Source organism: Halichoerus grypus, chromosome 4, assembly GCF_964656455.1.
Source record: "Halichoerus grypus chromosome 4, mHalGry1.hap1.1, whole genome shotgun sequence".
Classification (NCBI taxonomy): domain Eukaryota; kingdom Metazoa; phylum Chordata; class Mammalia; order Carnivora; family Phocidae; genus Halichoerus; species Halichoerus grypus.
The window spans coordinates 69,024,197-69,038,016 of record NC_135715.1 but is presented as its reverse complement, the minus strand read 5'-3'; the positions used below and the strand labels follow the sequence as shown (position 1 = coordinate 69,038,016).

The window sequence follows — 13,820 nt, the reverse complement described above, 5'->3', positions numbered from 1 at the left end:
TCAAAACAATTTTTCCAAGAAAAATTCTGATGCCGTATTACATGCATGGCTAATTAACCTACCTGTGCTCAAAGTGCTGGAGATTAATTATCTCCTACCCAGATGACCTGTGGCCAAGATTGTTCTTATGTAAACAGAACCTGGGCAGGAGAACCCGTGCCATAATTGCTTTAAGAAAAGAGCCAAAGTACCTTCAGCCTTAAGGTATTCAGGGATATGCATCTCTAAATGATATCCAAAGAAACCATTTTTTCCCAGGTCATTTTGCACCACTGTATACATGATGGGGCTTGTCTGAGGCTGTTTTTCTACAAGTGGGAAGCCATTTGGGAGTCCTACTGTCACCCAAATAGCATTCCTTTATTTGTTGTAGTCGTAATTCCTTTATCTTGGATCCATTATTTGTGTGATACTTCACACTCCAGGATGAACCTTCCTTTGTCTATCCACCCTTTGATTAATGAAAAGGATTTGACACACAGAGTTCTTAATGGAGCAGTTTTCCAATAACTGGAAAGACTTACTCTGAGTTTGACATCGGTATGTGGTTTTGAATCATTTTGAGTACACCAAGGCCAGAGGATTTTCTCCTATCAATTTTTGTCATTGTCTCATTAGATAGAAAATTATGTGTGACAATACTGAGGCCAGTGGGATTTCTTTTAAAATCTTTCTCCCCTTGTCAGTTTTCAAATTACTCTAGACAAAGTGTATATTCTCTCCACCTTTCCTAACGTACCCCGCCCCCCAACACACACACACACACACACACTCGCTCTCTCACATCAGGAAATGGTTCAAAATGACTGTTCATATCTACTTTGAGAGTATCTGGGACACAATGTTGAATTCTTTAAATTCATTCAGCAAATATTTATTCAACACCTACTATGCCAGGCTGGGGGGCTGCAAAGGTGAATGAGACACCATACCTGCCCTCTCTCTTAATTTCTTCATTACAGAAGCGTGAACTTGGTGATTCTCTTTAGCATTCCTTTGGAAGTCAGAATGCTCTTCAGTCCTTTCTTGAAAGAGGAAGAGGAAATATACTTTATGCTTAGTCTTCTTTAAGCTTGTTGCAACACTAACCTGCTTATAACCTAGCTTTGCTCTCGGTCTTACATATTTTCAGTAGCAAAGAGAGAAAGGAGATTGTCTGGCGGTAGAAAACAGTAGCCTGAGGGCTTTGACCTACTCAGTGTAACTGGGCTGAGAGGCTGCACCAGGGAGCAAGCAGCTCCTCATTGGCCAGCAGCAGGTTTGAGAGGCCAGGATGCCTGCCCACATACCTGAGTGGAGAAGCCGGCTCCTAATTACACAGTGGTGCTTATTTATAAAAGTACAACAATTAAAAAGCAATAAAACAAGCCGTGTAACTATGGCTGACTGCTTTGCAAGGTGGTAGTAAGAGGAGGGATGATTCCATGAGCATGTCCGTTAAGGTTTCCATTCATTTTTTTTAAAGGGCACATTGTGGGGGAAATGTAATTTCATGTATATCTGTCTCCTCTGAAGAATTAACAAGTCAATTAAATCCGTGATTGCCTTGGTGAGATGTGTTAGCTTTTTATTCACTGTTCATTTTGACACTCTTCTTCACTGGCATGCCCACTCTGTCAGGCTGCCCTTTCATTTTAATGGAGTTGGGAATTAAAATGGCCTTGATGTCTGGAAATAAAATGTCCTTTGTAGACCTCACTGCGGAGGCTTTCCATAGCCCCTCGGACCTCCCCCGCTATTAAGTCCTGTGGCTCCTTCCCCAGTCATATCCAGGCTTTTCCACAGCCATTCAGTGATTCTCACAGCTGCTCCCTGTGGTGTTCACAGCCACAGCCTCCATGGCCTTTCTCAGTTTAACCTGGAATGTTCCGGTGGTCTCCTGAAGGTCCCCCTGACACCGGCGGGGGGCGGGGGGGAAGGGCTTCTGGAGAGGCTTCTGCCTGCATTTCAAAGACCCCACCACAGCTCTCTCTCTCTCTCGCCCCTGAGTCTGTGACTGCCATTCAGGACCCTCTTTGAGCTCCTCATCCAGCCTCTCTCCCCGATTGTTCTTCCACTCCAGCTGGATTTAATCTGCTCACCCCTTGTCTGCTCTCACTCCATGCCTGTGCACACATGGGCCCCCTGATCTGGCGAGCCCTCAGCTAGAACACACAAGTTGCAGGACCAGATAGGCTTCGTTCGGGTCTCTAACACCTGCACCTGTGTGGCCTTCGACAGTTAATTAACTCTTCTCTGCTTCATTTTTCTCATCTGTGAAATGGAAGCAAAAAGAATGGATACTCCACCGAGTAAATGAGGTATTTAAGAATTAAAGCGCTGAGAACAATATCTAGCTCATCGTAAACACTCAATAAATGTTAAAATAATATGAATGTATTCCAACACTCCCCTCGCTTCTAAACCCACTTAAAATCAGAGTCAGACCCCTGACATCACTTGTGGAATATTCTATGAGTAGTCAACACTTGCTGCACCCTTGGAGAAGGGAACTGTGTGAATACACCAAAAATAGTTGCTTCCTTAGATTTATTTTCTAGATTTACTTTTCAACATTCCTCCCTTTTCTACCTCAGCTACTATTAGAATATTCCTACCTCCCCTAAGTAAATACCTCCCAGCAGCACATGAGATGGCCTGGCTGTGGTCTCAGTAGCAGGAAGTCCTCTTAGCCTTCCAGCTTTGCTACAAAGTTTAGAGCAGATCGTTCCAAGCTATTTCAGGGGAAAGGAAGGCGTGCTTTTTAGTGATGTATGTGCTTTTTAGTGATGTATATAGAGGGAGTGTGTGGGCTCTCCCACCCATCTGGCATTCCTTGTGTTTCTGTCTACCCCCTAGTGTCCAACCGAACAGGGCCCAATGAACAAAGGTACATTCTGAGCTTCTTCAATGTCTTGATCTTCCCAGGGCAGTCTGCATCTTTCTTAACATTTGTCATATCTTGCCACCCCATCGAGGCAAACTTTTGAACGCTTGTTAACTCTTTTCGAGTAACAAGAATTCTATTGACAAATAAACTGGTCTGGGGAACTGAGCAATTCCTTTGCCTGTTTTGGAAGGGCTGCTGTGCATTGTGAAATGTCTAATGTTGCTCTAGAAAAACTTGCATCACTTGGGAGAATTGGATGTGGCATTTTTCAGATATATCGTAGTGAGCTAAGTTGTGGTGATGAAGGACAATATTTCTGTCCAACATAGAAATGCTGGTTAGTGGGGGTGCCTGGGTGGCTCAGTCAGTTAAGTATCTTGACTTCAGCTCCGGTCATGATCTCGGGGTCCTGGGATCAAGCCCCACGTGGGGCTCCCTGCTCAGTGGGAGGTCAGCTTCTCCCTCTCGCTCGTGATCTCTCTTGCTTTTGTTCTGTCTCAAAGAAATAAAATCTTAAAAAAAAAAGAAAGAAAGAAATGCTGGTTAGTGTCGGGTTAACTCTGGGGACAGAGAGAGATCACATGCACATGGGGATGGGAAACACCACTGACTGAGTGCAGAGCAGGACTTACCCCTGTTTATGTCATCAGTGTAGCTCAAAGACCCTACAAGAAAGGCTTAAGAGAAACCTCAAGGTGTTAGTTTTCACCTCTTTGTGAAGCTGAGGTGAAGAAGTAGAAAACTAAAGTTAACCAGGTTGCCTGAATCCAGCAGAGCGGCACAGCTGCAGAGCCGGCGAGCTTCCCTCAGTGCCCTGAAACCGTAGAAAGCGCCCAGCAGCTTCCAGGGGTTGGGGGGGGAGTTACTCCCATGTTCCTGTCACTCAGATGTCTGATCAGACGTGCCCTCACTCGGGTTGTGGTCACTTCTGCTCAAGTAGTTTATAGTCCTAATGAGAAACGAAACCCCAAATCAACATCTACTCTGAGTAGAAAGAGCCTGCTTCTGGGTTTGTGATGAGGATCAATAACGAGTGGGGGGTTTTGTGTGTTTGTTTTGTGTGTTGTTTTTTTGTCGTTGTTAATATGCTTGAACAATTTTAGAAGAACAGCAACTGTCACATTGACTGAGGGCCCACTCCCTGTCAGATGTTACGCTTGGTAATTTATATGTAGGGCAACCACATCATTATTTGTCCAAACTGGGACACTTTTGAGAGTGAAAGTTAATAATTATACTGGGACTGCCCTGGGCAAAGGAGGCCATATGACCACTGTGTTTATTATCTTCACTCTTTCCAATAACCCTGCAAGGTGATGTTATTATCCACACTTTACAGATGAAAAATAAAATGAGTTAGGAAAATGATTTGCTCAAAGTCAGGATGCTAGTAAGCGCCATTAAACTTTCCTCCAATCCACTTGATAATCACATTTTTAAAAATCACCCATAGGATGATCAAAGGGTCAAGAACATTGGGGATCTTAGTGCTTTATAGATACTTTTCATTCTTGTTGGCTGATGACACTGCCCACCCTTAGCCCCTCCCTCCCTACGCCTGAGGCTTGGGCGTGTGTGGGAGTGCACGGGCTCGCTCTCTCTTTCTCTCTCTAGCCTCCCACCCTCTATTCAAAGTCCTATTGAGAGGTAAAGACCCTGGATTAAAATCATTATTTGTTCATTTGAATCTGATCTGAAACCTCACAGAATATACCTATTTGATGCCATCTGGGTATCCCATAGCTCAGTACCTCAACTTTGGGGGAATTAAGCCTTATCATCTTCAACCAGGAACAGGAAGAGGAAGCTAGTTTATTCATAATCTTTCTCCCTCCGCCCACTTCCCCCCCCCCAAGAACCAGTGCTGGAGACCACCATCTCCTTTGCAGAGCCTGTTTGAAACGACTAAGTATTGACGTCTTCACCATTGTTATTACAAATAATACAGTTTGTTCACTCTGGTCATTTGATTGAACATACAACACATGCATAAAAGATTATAGTAAAAAGCTACACTTCTTTTGTTAGGAGTGTTTCATGTTGATTTTTTTCTGCTTTTTAACAGTATATATAAATATATAATTTAAATGACTCTAGTAAATAAAAAGATACTACTAAGCTTTACTTCTTTCCAAATGGTCATTTGCTTGCCATGCTGAGGTTTCTCTGGTAGGTTCTATTTCTGTTTAGGAAATGGTAGCAAGCTCCTTATCTTTAGCAGTGAGAACAGGGAGAATATCTCCAGGACTAATGGAAATCTATAATTCAGAGATCTCATTTTCCCTGATAGCAGCAGTTTTGGCCACCACAAAACCTGCTATAAGGCTGGCAGCACAAAATGATTTGATTTGAGCTTCTTTGCCTACTTTTGCATGCTGCTAGGTAAAGGTGCCAACAAGAGCTGAAATAGTCAGGCAAACAGCAGTGGGCAAGAAGGAGAGGTGATCTGGATACTTTTACAATCTGGGAACAGCCCAGGATATTTGAGAAAGTTGCCAGCATTCAGATGTTTCAATGGCACATTTAGATGATACAACATGAAATATTCTCTTTATTTAAAAGACATCTGTTTCAAAACATCTTAATACCTATGACTCATTAGTTCACTTCTGGGTACAGTTCAAGGAATTGAATGGGTTACATATGTCCCGATCATCTTATTAGTAACTTCTAGATTTCTAAGCTTCATGGGATATTCAAAATGATTGGGCTCAGATATGAGTTTGGGCTGAGAAATGACATTTTCCTGAGTTGGAGCTGTTCTGTGGCTTGTCAGCCCCATACACAAGCTTTTTGTGCAGGTTCTTTGCTGGTACTAAATCGTAAATTTATTTAGTGCTTTGTGGTTTGCTCAGCACCTTTAAAAACATTACCTCATTTGATGAATGGGATGCATTGATTATGAATAAACTAGCCTCCTCTTAAATGTTCCTGGTTGAGGATGATAAGGCTTAATTCCCCCAAAGTTGAGCTTCTGAGCTATGAGACACCCAGATGGCATCAAGTAGGTATATTTTGTGAGGTTTCAGATCAGATTCAAATGGACAAATAATAATTTTAGCCCAGGGTCTTTACCTTTGAATAGGACTTTAAAAAAAAAAAAAAAGCAGTATATCTTGGCATCTAATACTTTAGATACAGAGGTGAGTCCATTTAAAAAACTTATGTATTATATGTTAATTGAATTTAAATTTACTTTTTAAAAGATTTTATTTATTTATTTGTCAGAGAGAGAGAGAGCGCGCACAAGCAGGGGAGGTGGTAGGCAGAGGGAGAAGCAGGCTCCCTGCTGAGCAAGGAACCCAGTGAGGGACTTGATCCCAGGACCCTGGGATCATGACCTGAGCCGAAGGCAGACACTTAACCAGCTGAGCCACCCAGGCGTCCCATAATTGAATTTAAATTTAATAAATAAATGAAAAAAAATTTTTTAAATAAAAAACATATGTATTACGATTTTCTGGATGTATTTGTGCCCTACCATTTCCTAGTCATCTTTTTTAAACACTCAAAACATGTCTAATTTTCTCCAATGTGTACCTTCTGAGAATCACCCCCTATTTGCCCACAACCCAGTGCAGAAGATTTAGCAGGCAATCACTTCCTGAAAAGGTAAATGGCATTTGTGAAAAATACACAGCTTTATCTCATCTTTTTCCTTACTAATCTCTGTCATTTGATAGATTCCTTTCATCATATTCATTTAAATCTCTCTCCACTGTAGAACCGTTGGCTATACGAGTAAGAAAATGTTCTCTCCTTTGAGTTGAAAAGTGTCTCTCAGGCTTGAAGGAGTATTAGGAATAGCTTTTTCCATAAGAACATCTTTACTTACTTTTCAATACTGGATTATACTCAAAAATTTACTATCTTAGCGTTAGCTTTTCTTGGTTGTTGCTCCAGAATACCTTGCTGACTCCACAGTGTCAGAGAAGCAAGACAGACACTATTCAGGACTTCCTTTCGAGCACCATGCACCAGACACACTTCTTTGGGAGTTTCATAACTGAATCAGACCTGGGCCTTACCATCAGGGATCTCAGAGCTGACCTTCCTTCCTTGTTAGTTTCAGAAGTCAGAAATATTAATGCAGAAGAATCCCGAGGAAAGGATCCAGTGGTATTCCAGAGACAGTGTGTGCCCTAGAGAATTTTATGTGGGAGAATGTGTTCAGTAGATTGTTAGTTTAACTTTATGGATTCATACTTTCATGGCATCTGACAACTGTTGGAAACCTGGTGTTTGCAGGCAAATTCCTACAAGAACATTCCTCCTAGCAGGATAGCTGAAGGAGAAGAGGAAAGGTAAATTATTCACCCTGGGACACTTGACTAGATGTCAGTATTGGAAGCAGCAAGAGTTTCAGATAGGCATTCTTTACATTAGAAAACTGTGAAGAAGACTTACCATGTTTATCAGAATTTTGACCTGGGACTAATTTAACGCTAAGTCATTCTTCATTTGAGTGGTCCTCTCACTCTTCAGAACATTGAGATTAAAGAGGAGGTTGTGTGTTTGAGAGAATTCTCTACTTCTGTAAGGTTCACGATCCTACCTCTCGCCTATATGGTTACACTTTTCTTCTTTCTCACAGAACATACAAGCACAAACATTTAAATATTAGTCACCCAGAACCCCAGCTGCGAAGCAGTGGAAGTTTATATTCTGCCAGCATATCAGACTCTCTAATGAGTCTGATTTGGGTTTAATTCCTTTCTACTGTGTAGTCATTTGATGAGCTGCAGATGGAAATTTAAGCCAAAGCCATAACATTCAGCTAATACTTTTTATGCTGCTGTAAGAATTTGTTGTCATGTCAATTTAAGGGAGTTGAAATCTTTTTCAAGAAGGCATTCAAGTCTATTTTAAGAGCTTTTATCAACTCTAATTTGATATACAACTCTAACTGCCTCCACTGTTCTTAATCAATTGCAAAGTGCAAAGTAGTTTAGCAGTGGAAGACAGCTTTGAAATTTTCAGAATTTCTCAGCTAATGTCACAAGCACAACATTATGGAAATATACAATTAAATTTCCCTTAAAATTTTTTGCCTGAGCTTAAGAGACAGTAGGCTGACTTCTTTGAGTTTAGACTTAAACAGGTAAATATGTATTTTGGCAGCCATGAAAAGGATAGGGTATTAGATTAACTAGGGCAAAACTTTAGTAAAATTCCATTTGAATGTTATATTTATGTAGGAAGGATCTGGAAAATCAAGAAAATGGTGTATTACATAAGAGTCAACTCAATAACATATTTCAGTTGTTTAAATACGAGATTAGATTTTTCTTCCCTGTTTTTCTGTTATTTTTCTGTGTGTGACCTTGACTGCCTCCTTTCCCCACTTCCTTATGTGAAAGGAACAACTGTGACACCTGTCGCTACCTGTTTAATGTGAAGGGTTTTGAATACCTCCACTGAAAAATGAGGTTTGTGTAAACATCACAATATGTGTCAGTTATTTCTCCTAAGCCATTAAAGCCAAACTGGAGGATGTTGAGTTGTATGCTATTGAACTTGACTGATAAGTAGAGACTGGATCTCTGGCATCCTAAGCTTGATCAGTTTCTTGGACTAGTCTGCTTTTAAGTATTCTGAATAAGAAATAGGTGTCACACTACACAGCCTATCAGGTTCTTTCTATTGTTATTATTATTATTATTATTATTATTTTACAGTAAAGTGACCGTGTATCCAAGTCAGTGAATTTGAACAGGGTTGTCTCCAATTCGAAGTACTGGCATTCTTGATCGGGAGACAAGCATGTCTTTCGGCAGTGAGATATGGTGCTTGTAGAAATTGTTGCATTCTGGAAGCTTTATAGTGTATGATCATACAGTCAAAGGATACTCTCCTAGGTTTTAATAGATATTATGTTTCAGCTAAGCCCTGTTGAAGTAAAGAAGGTCATAAGGATGCAAGGTAGTATTTAAAAATCTGTCTGAAACACTGGTTTGTTACACCATCCACCTGTGACTAGGTAGAAAGCTGTAGTGATAGCTATAAAGAATTTTACAACTAAAAAAAGTTACCCTAAGGGAATAGATCGCCTATGGCTTTCGCAAATTATAAGCAGTTAGTTTAAAATTTACAAGTTCGAATACCACGTGGAAGACAAATTGCGGTTTTTCTTAAAAAAATGGAACACAGCTTCTCCATTTGCAGCTTTTGAAAACCACATTTTTAATGAATCTCCCCTAAAAATGAGGCCTTGCTATTGACTGACAGCATGGTCTTAGCTATACTATCACTTGTACTATTTTAGCCTCCCCAAAATTAAACTTACACTTTTCTAATGAGTATTTTAGCTTCCGTAGGGAGTTTAGAGAGAAGCCAGGCCCTGTGTTGGGCCACACTGGGTGTTTTGTTTTACTTCCCTCAGGGTTTGATGGTGGCCCTGAGTCCTGTTCTCATCTTCTCTTCCAGGCTGAGAGTACAGGACCTCTTCTCTATTTTATTTGACCGAATACAATTGCAAGAAAATAGGAAAGAAGAATAAATCCCTGCTGATTTTTGTGTTCTGTGTACTAACAAACCCCCAGTCCTTATCATTATGGGAAAGCTAATCCTAGCTTCTGCCAATTGAGATATCAGTTTTGAATGTGTTTGAAAACCTGGCCCATTGTCAACCGAAAAAAAAAAAAAATTTTAACCATGTTAAATGCTTGAGTTTTGAGAAAGGTCGAAATTATGATTAAGAACTCATTCTCATTCTCTCCAAAAAATTCTGTCTCTCAAATTCTACATTTTAGATATCCAAAAATCTATTTTAACATTAACTTAGCTTCTTTTCTTTCTCTTATTAACCATTTTGTTACCCACTTCAGTGCTTATTGCCATTTTCCTACAAGGGCAAAGGAGTTGAAATTCAAATTATTGTCCTTTGAAATTAGCTAACTGTTCCACTTAAATAGAGAAAAGAAATATAAATTAGAAATGATTGAGTAGGATTCTGATCAGTGATTTTCATTCTAAATCCTGAATCCCTCTTGTCAGTAATCACAGTACAGTACCAGGCCTGCTGTTCATAGGTAGAATGGTGAATACATAGAACTTTTTCTTGCCATCTAGTAATTTGAAATGTGTGTCATTTTAGGAGGCTTTTGCCAGAAGTACTAGAATAACTTCACAATGGCTGAAAGAATAAAGACTTTTAATTCGCTTACCTAACTCACAGTCTGGAGATGGGAAGTTCCAGCTGGATTTAGAAGCTCAAGGACTCAGACCATCCAATCTTTAGACTTGTCACTGCACGATCACAGATGGCCACCTTAGTTCCAAACATCTTTGCTTTACTTACGAGTCAGGAAGGGAGGGAGTCCAGGTTAGGTCTTTCTTCTGGCAAGGAGGAGAAAATTTTGCCAAAGACTCCAGCAAACTTCATCTTGCATTCCTAATTGGAAGTGGATGATATGCCAATCCTGGCAAAGTTGAATGTAATTACCACGTTGCTTTAGACAAACCATGATGCAGGCCCTGGGGCTGGAGTGGGTCCACATTCTGTAGGTCCACTACCTGCTACTTGAACAAAATAGAGATTCTTACCAAGGCAAAAGGGTAGGCAACAATAGAAACTGCCATAAAATATAATCCATACAATGGTAGATGACTATTAATAACTTCCCACCTTTTGTTACATAGCATTACGTTAAGCACAGTAATGATAGCTGATATTTATAAGCCCTTATGAAGTGTCAAGTGTTGTATTAAATGCTTTACGTGCATCATTGCCTCTAATCTTTACCATGACCCTGTTTTACACATACCATTTGTAAGTGACAGAGCCAGTTAGAGTCTAGGGTAAACCCTAAACTATGCTATCTCTCATCATTCTTTGCTAGATCAAGACATTGATTAATAGTAGGTGAAACTGATGAAACTCAGGTAGGAGCAGAAGGATATTGACATGTATTTCCTACTAAGTTACCACAGTGGTATTTGTCAAAAAGCAGTGGCAGAGTTCTCAAATAAAAATTCTGTATCTCTCCGCCTCTAGTTTCAAGAAAAAAAGGAGCATTCCCTGATGTTTTTCTTATGCCCATTCAATAAGAAATTGAGTCTGTTGTTTTTTTTTTTAAGTAAATTATAAGAAAGAATATTACTAGATCAGAAACTTGAGCCCTTCAAGAAATTGTAGCCCGTTCTCTGTTGAAAGAGAAAGAAAACAGGAATATATTAGGTTTATTGAAATCTGTCATTGGATTAAAATGAGCAAATACAGTATTAATTCATCTGAATGCCATCCAGCAGCAGTAGATGAAATATCCTTAACTTTGTCATTACCAAAAAATGACCAAAATATTTTCCTGTTTTCGGGTATTTCCATTTATATAGAAATATCAATATTTTCCAGGGAGGTTTAGATTTCAGTCACATTGTTTAGATTCAGCTATTAATCTGAAAGGGTTTTATTGACTCCCTTTACTACCTATCCACAGCACCCTTCAGCTAAGTCTTGGAATGGTCTATTAAGAATATTTATGAAGGACTACTGAGTTTCACCCACTGTTCTAAGCACTATCTCATTGAAACTTCATCAGATCCTACTGAGGCAAATACCACTGTATAGATGACAAATGAATGAACGAACAAACGAATGAATGAATGAATGAATGACTTCCCCAGGGAAAGTGCATCAGTTAAGTGCTGGCACCTAGATTCAAATTTACTTCTGGCTCCAGAACCTCTGTTCTTATTGGCTGTCCAGCAGGAGCCATTCCCAGCTCTCTCCTGTGTTCATTTCCCCCAGCATCTCTGCAAGAGGCAGGTGCTCGCTTACTCTCAGCCTTCAGTGCAAGCTTGCAACTGTGATTCAAGTTGCCGGGGGAATTTCTGGAATGTATTCTTCTTCCTGAAAATAGGAGGAATGTATCTTTTGCCACTCTGATTGACCTACTGCTTCCAGCCTTTGGACACAGTTTGTGTAGACAGCAGAAAAAAAAAAAAATTGAATTCTAATACCCTAAGATGACTTTTAGCTGAACATGAGCCAAGTTCCTACTCTTAAGGAGAAGATTGTCTAGTGAAAGAGACCAACATACTGGTGCAGCCACTCTGGAAAACAGTATGGAGGTTCCTCAAAAAGTTGAAAATAGAGCTACCATACGACCCAGCAATTGCACTACTGGGTATTTACCCCAAAGATACAAATGTAAGGATCCAAAGGGGTACGTGCACCCCGATGTTTATAGCAGCAATGTCCACGATAGCCAAACTATGGAAAGAGCCAAGATGTCCATCGACAGATGAATGGATAAAGAAGATGTGGTATATATATACAATGGAAAAAAAAAAAGAATGAAATCTTGCCATTTGCAACGACGTGGATGGAACTGGAGGGTATTATGCTGAGCGAAATAAGTCAATCAGAGAAAGACATGTATCATATGACCTCACTGATATGAGGAATTCTTAATCTCAGGAAACAAACTGAGGGTTGCTGGAGTGGTGGGGGGTGGGAGGGATGGGGTGGCTGGGTGATAGACACTGGGGAGGGTATGTGCTCTGGTAAGCGCTGTGAATTGTGCAAGACTGTTGAATCTCGGATCTGTACCTCTGAAACAAATAATGCAATATATGTTAAGAAAAAAAAAAAAAGAAGAAGATAGCGGGAGGGGAAGAATGAAGAGGGGGAAATCGGAAGGGGAGACGAACCATGAGAGACTATGGACTCTGAGAAACAAACTGAGGGTTCTAGAGGGGAGAGGGGTGGGGGGATGGGTTAGCCTGGTGATGGGTATTAAAGAGGGAAAAAAAAAAAAGAGCTTCTCTCTTGTCTTCATGTGAGAGAGCTTGGAAAATGAAAGGACTTTTCTCAGTCTTCCTTGAAGGTAGATGTCACATACAGTTCTGGCCAATGAGATCAAGGCAGAAGTCTATCCAAAGGACATCCTTTCCTAAATAAAAATTCTCATTAAGAAAAAAATATAGAGACCAACATAAATTGATAATTACAATAAAATATGACCAGTAATCAACCCCCTAAAAGATGAGTTGCATGTATGAGTAAGAGTGACTATTGTTTGTACATAAATATTACTCGTTGACCCCTAAGGCAAGATCTTGCCTACTGTTTTCCTGTATTGCTGATAGTTATCTCCAAAGCTGAATCTTTTCTCACCAGCCTGGTGAAGCTGCGACTTTCTCTCTCTCCTCCAGGCCCCTTATTCTCTTCAGCTTCCTCATCTTAAATGCCGAATTTCATGATCAGTTAGTCCCAGGCAAGAAACTGGAGTCCTTTTCAGCTCTTCTTTCTTGTTCATTGAAAACACTGTTAAAACTTGTCATGCTTTCTTTCCCAAATGACATCTCCCACATCTGGATCTCTGTACCCATCACCTCTGCCAAGACCTGGTTCCAGGTGTTCATCACATGGAGCATCCCAACTGGAGCATCCACAACTCCTCCTTGCCTGCCTCTCTGCTGCCAACCACCTTTCCAGGCCAGGTCTGGTCCTCACCACAGCTTTGAGCACTGATCTCACCTTTGGTGTGTTGACACTGAGAGTGAGGTTTCCATATGCAAAGATCACATCCACACCAGTTGATAGTTGCAAACACAGCAAATAACTAAATTGTCATTATGAACTGAAAGTGATCATCTGAATTCATTTTATAGACCATCTCTATCCAAACCATTTGTTTCAGTAAGCTTACGAGTTCTACGGAATGCAAAAATGGACTTGACCCCTGACGCACTGTCTGTAACCATAGTCATGGGCCAGGAGTGGGGTGAGAGTATTGTTGCCATGCTAAACTATATTATTCTGTATGCTTTTATGCTGGTGAGCTATAGAGAGCCTGGACTTGATAGGCATGATGCAGAAATTAAGGGAAGGTTGCCTAGAGTGAAGGAAAAGACCAAAAGTTAAGTATAATTATCTGGAAAAGGGAGCTCAGGCAGAGGATCTAACTAGTCATGAAGTGTACACACTCCAGTGATGGAAGGTCCA

General features: G+C 40.4%; 1 protein-coding gene across 14 annotated transcripts in view; it reads left to right on the top strand.

Annotated features, from left to right (window-relative positions):
- The window catches only part of FRY (FRY microtubule binding protein), a 425,755-nt gene that overhangs the window by 175,131 nt on the left and 236,804 nt on the right, over positions 1-13,820 (top strand). The gene's annotated exons all lie outside the window — the stretch shown is intronic.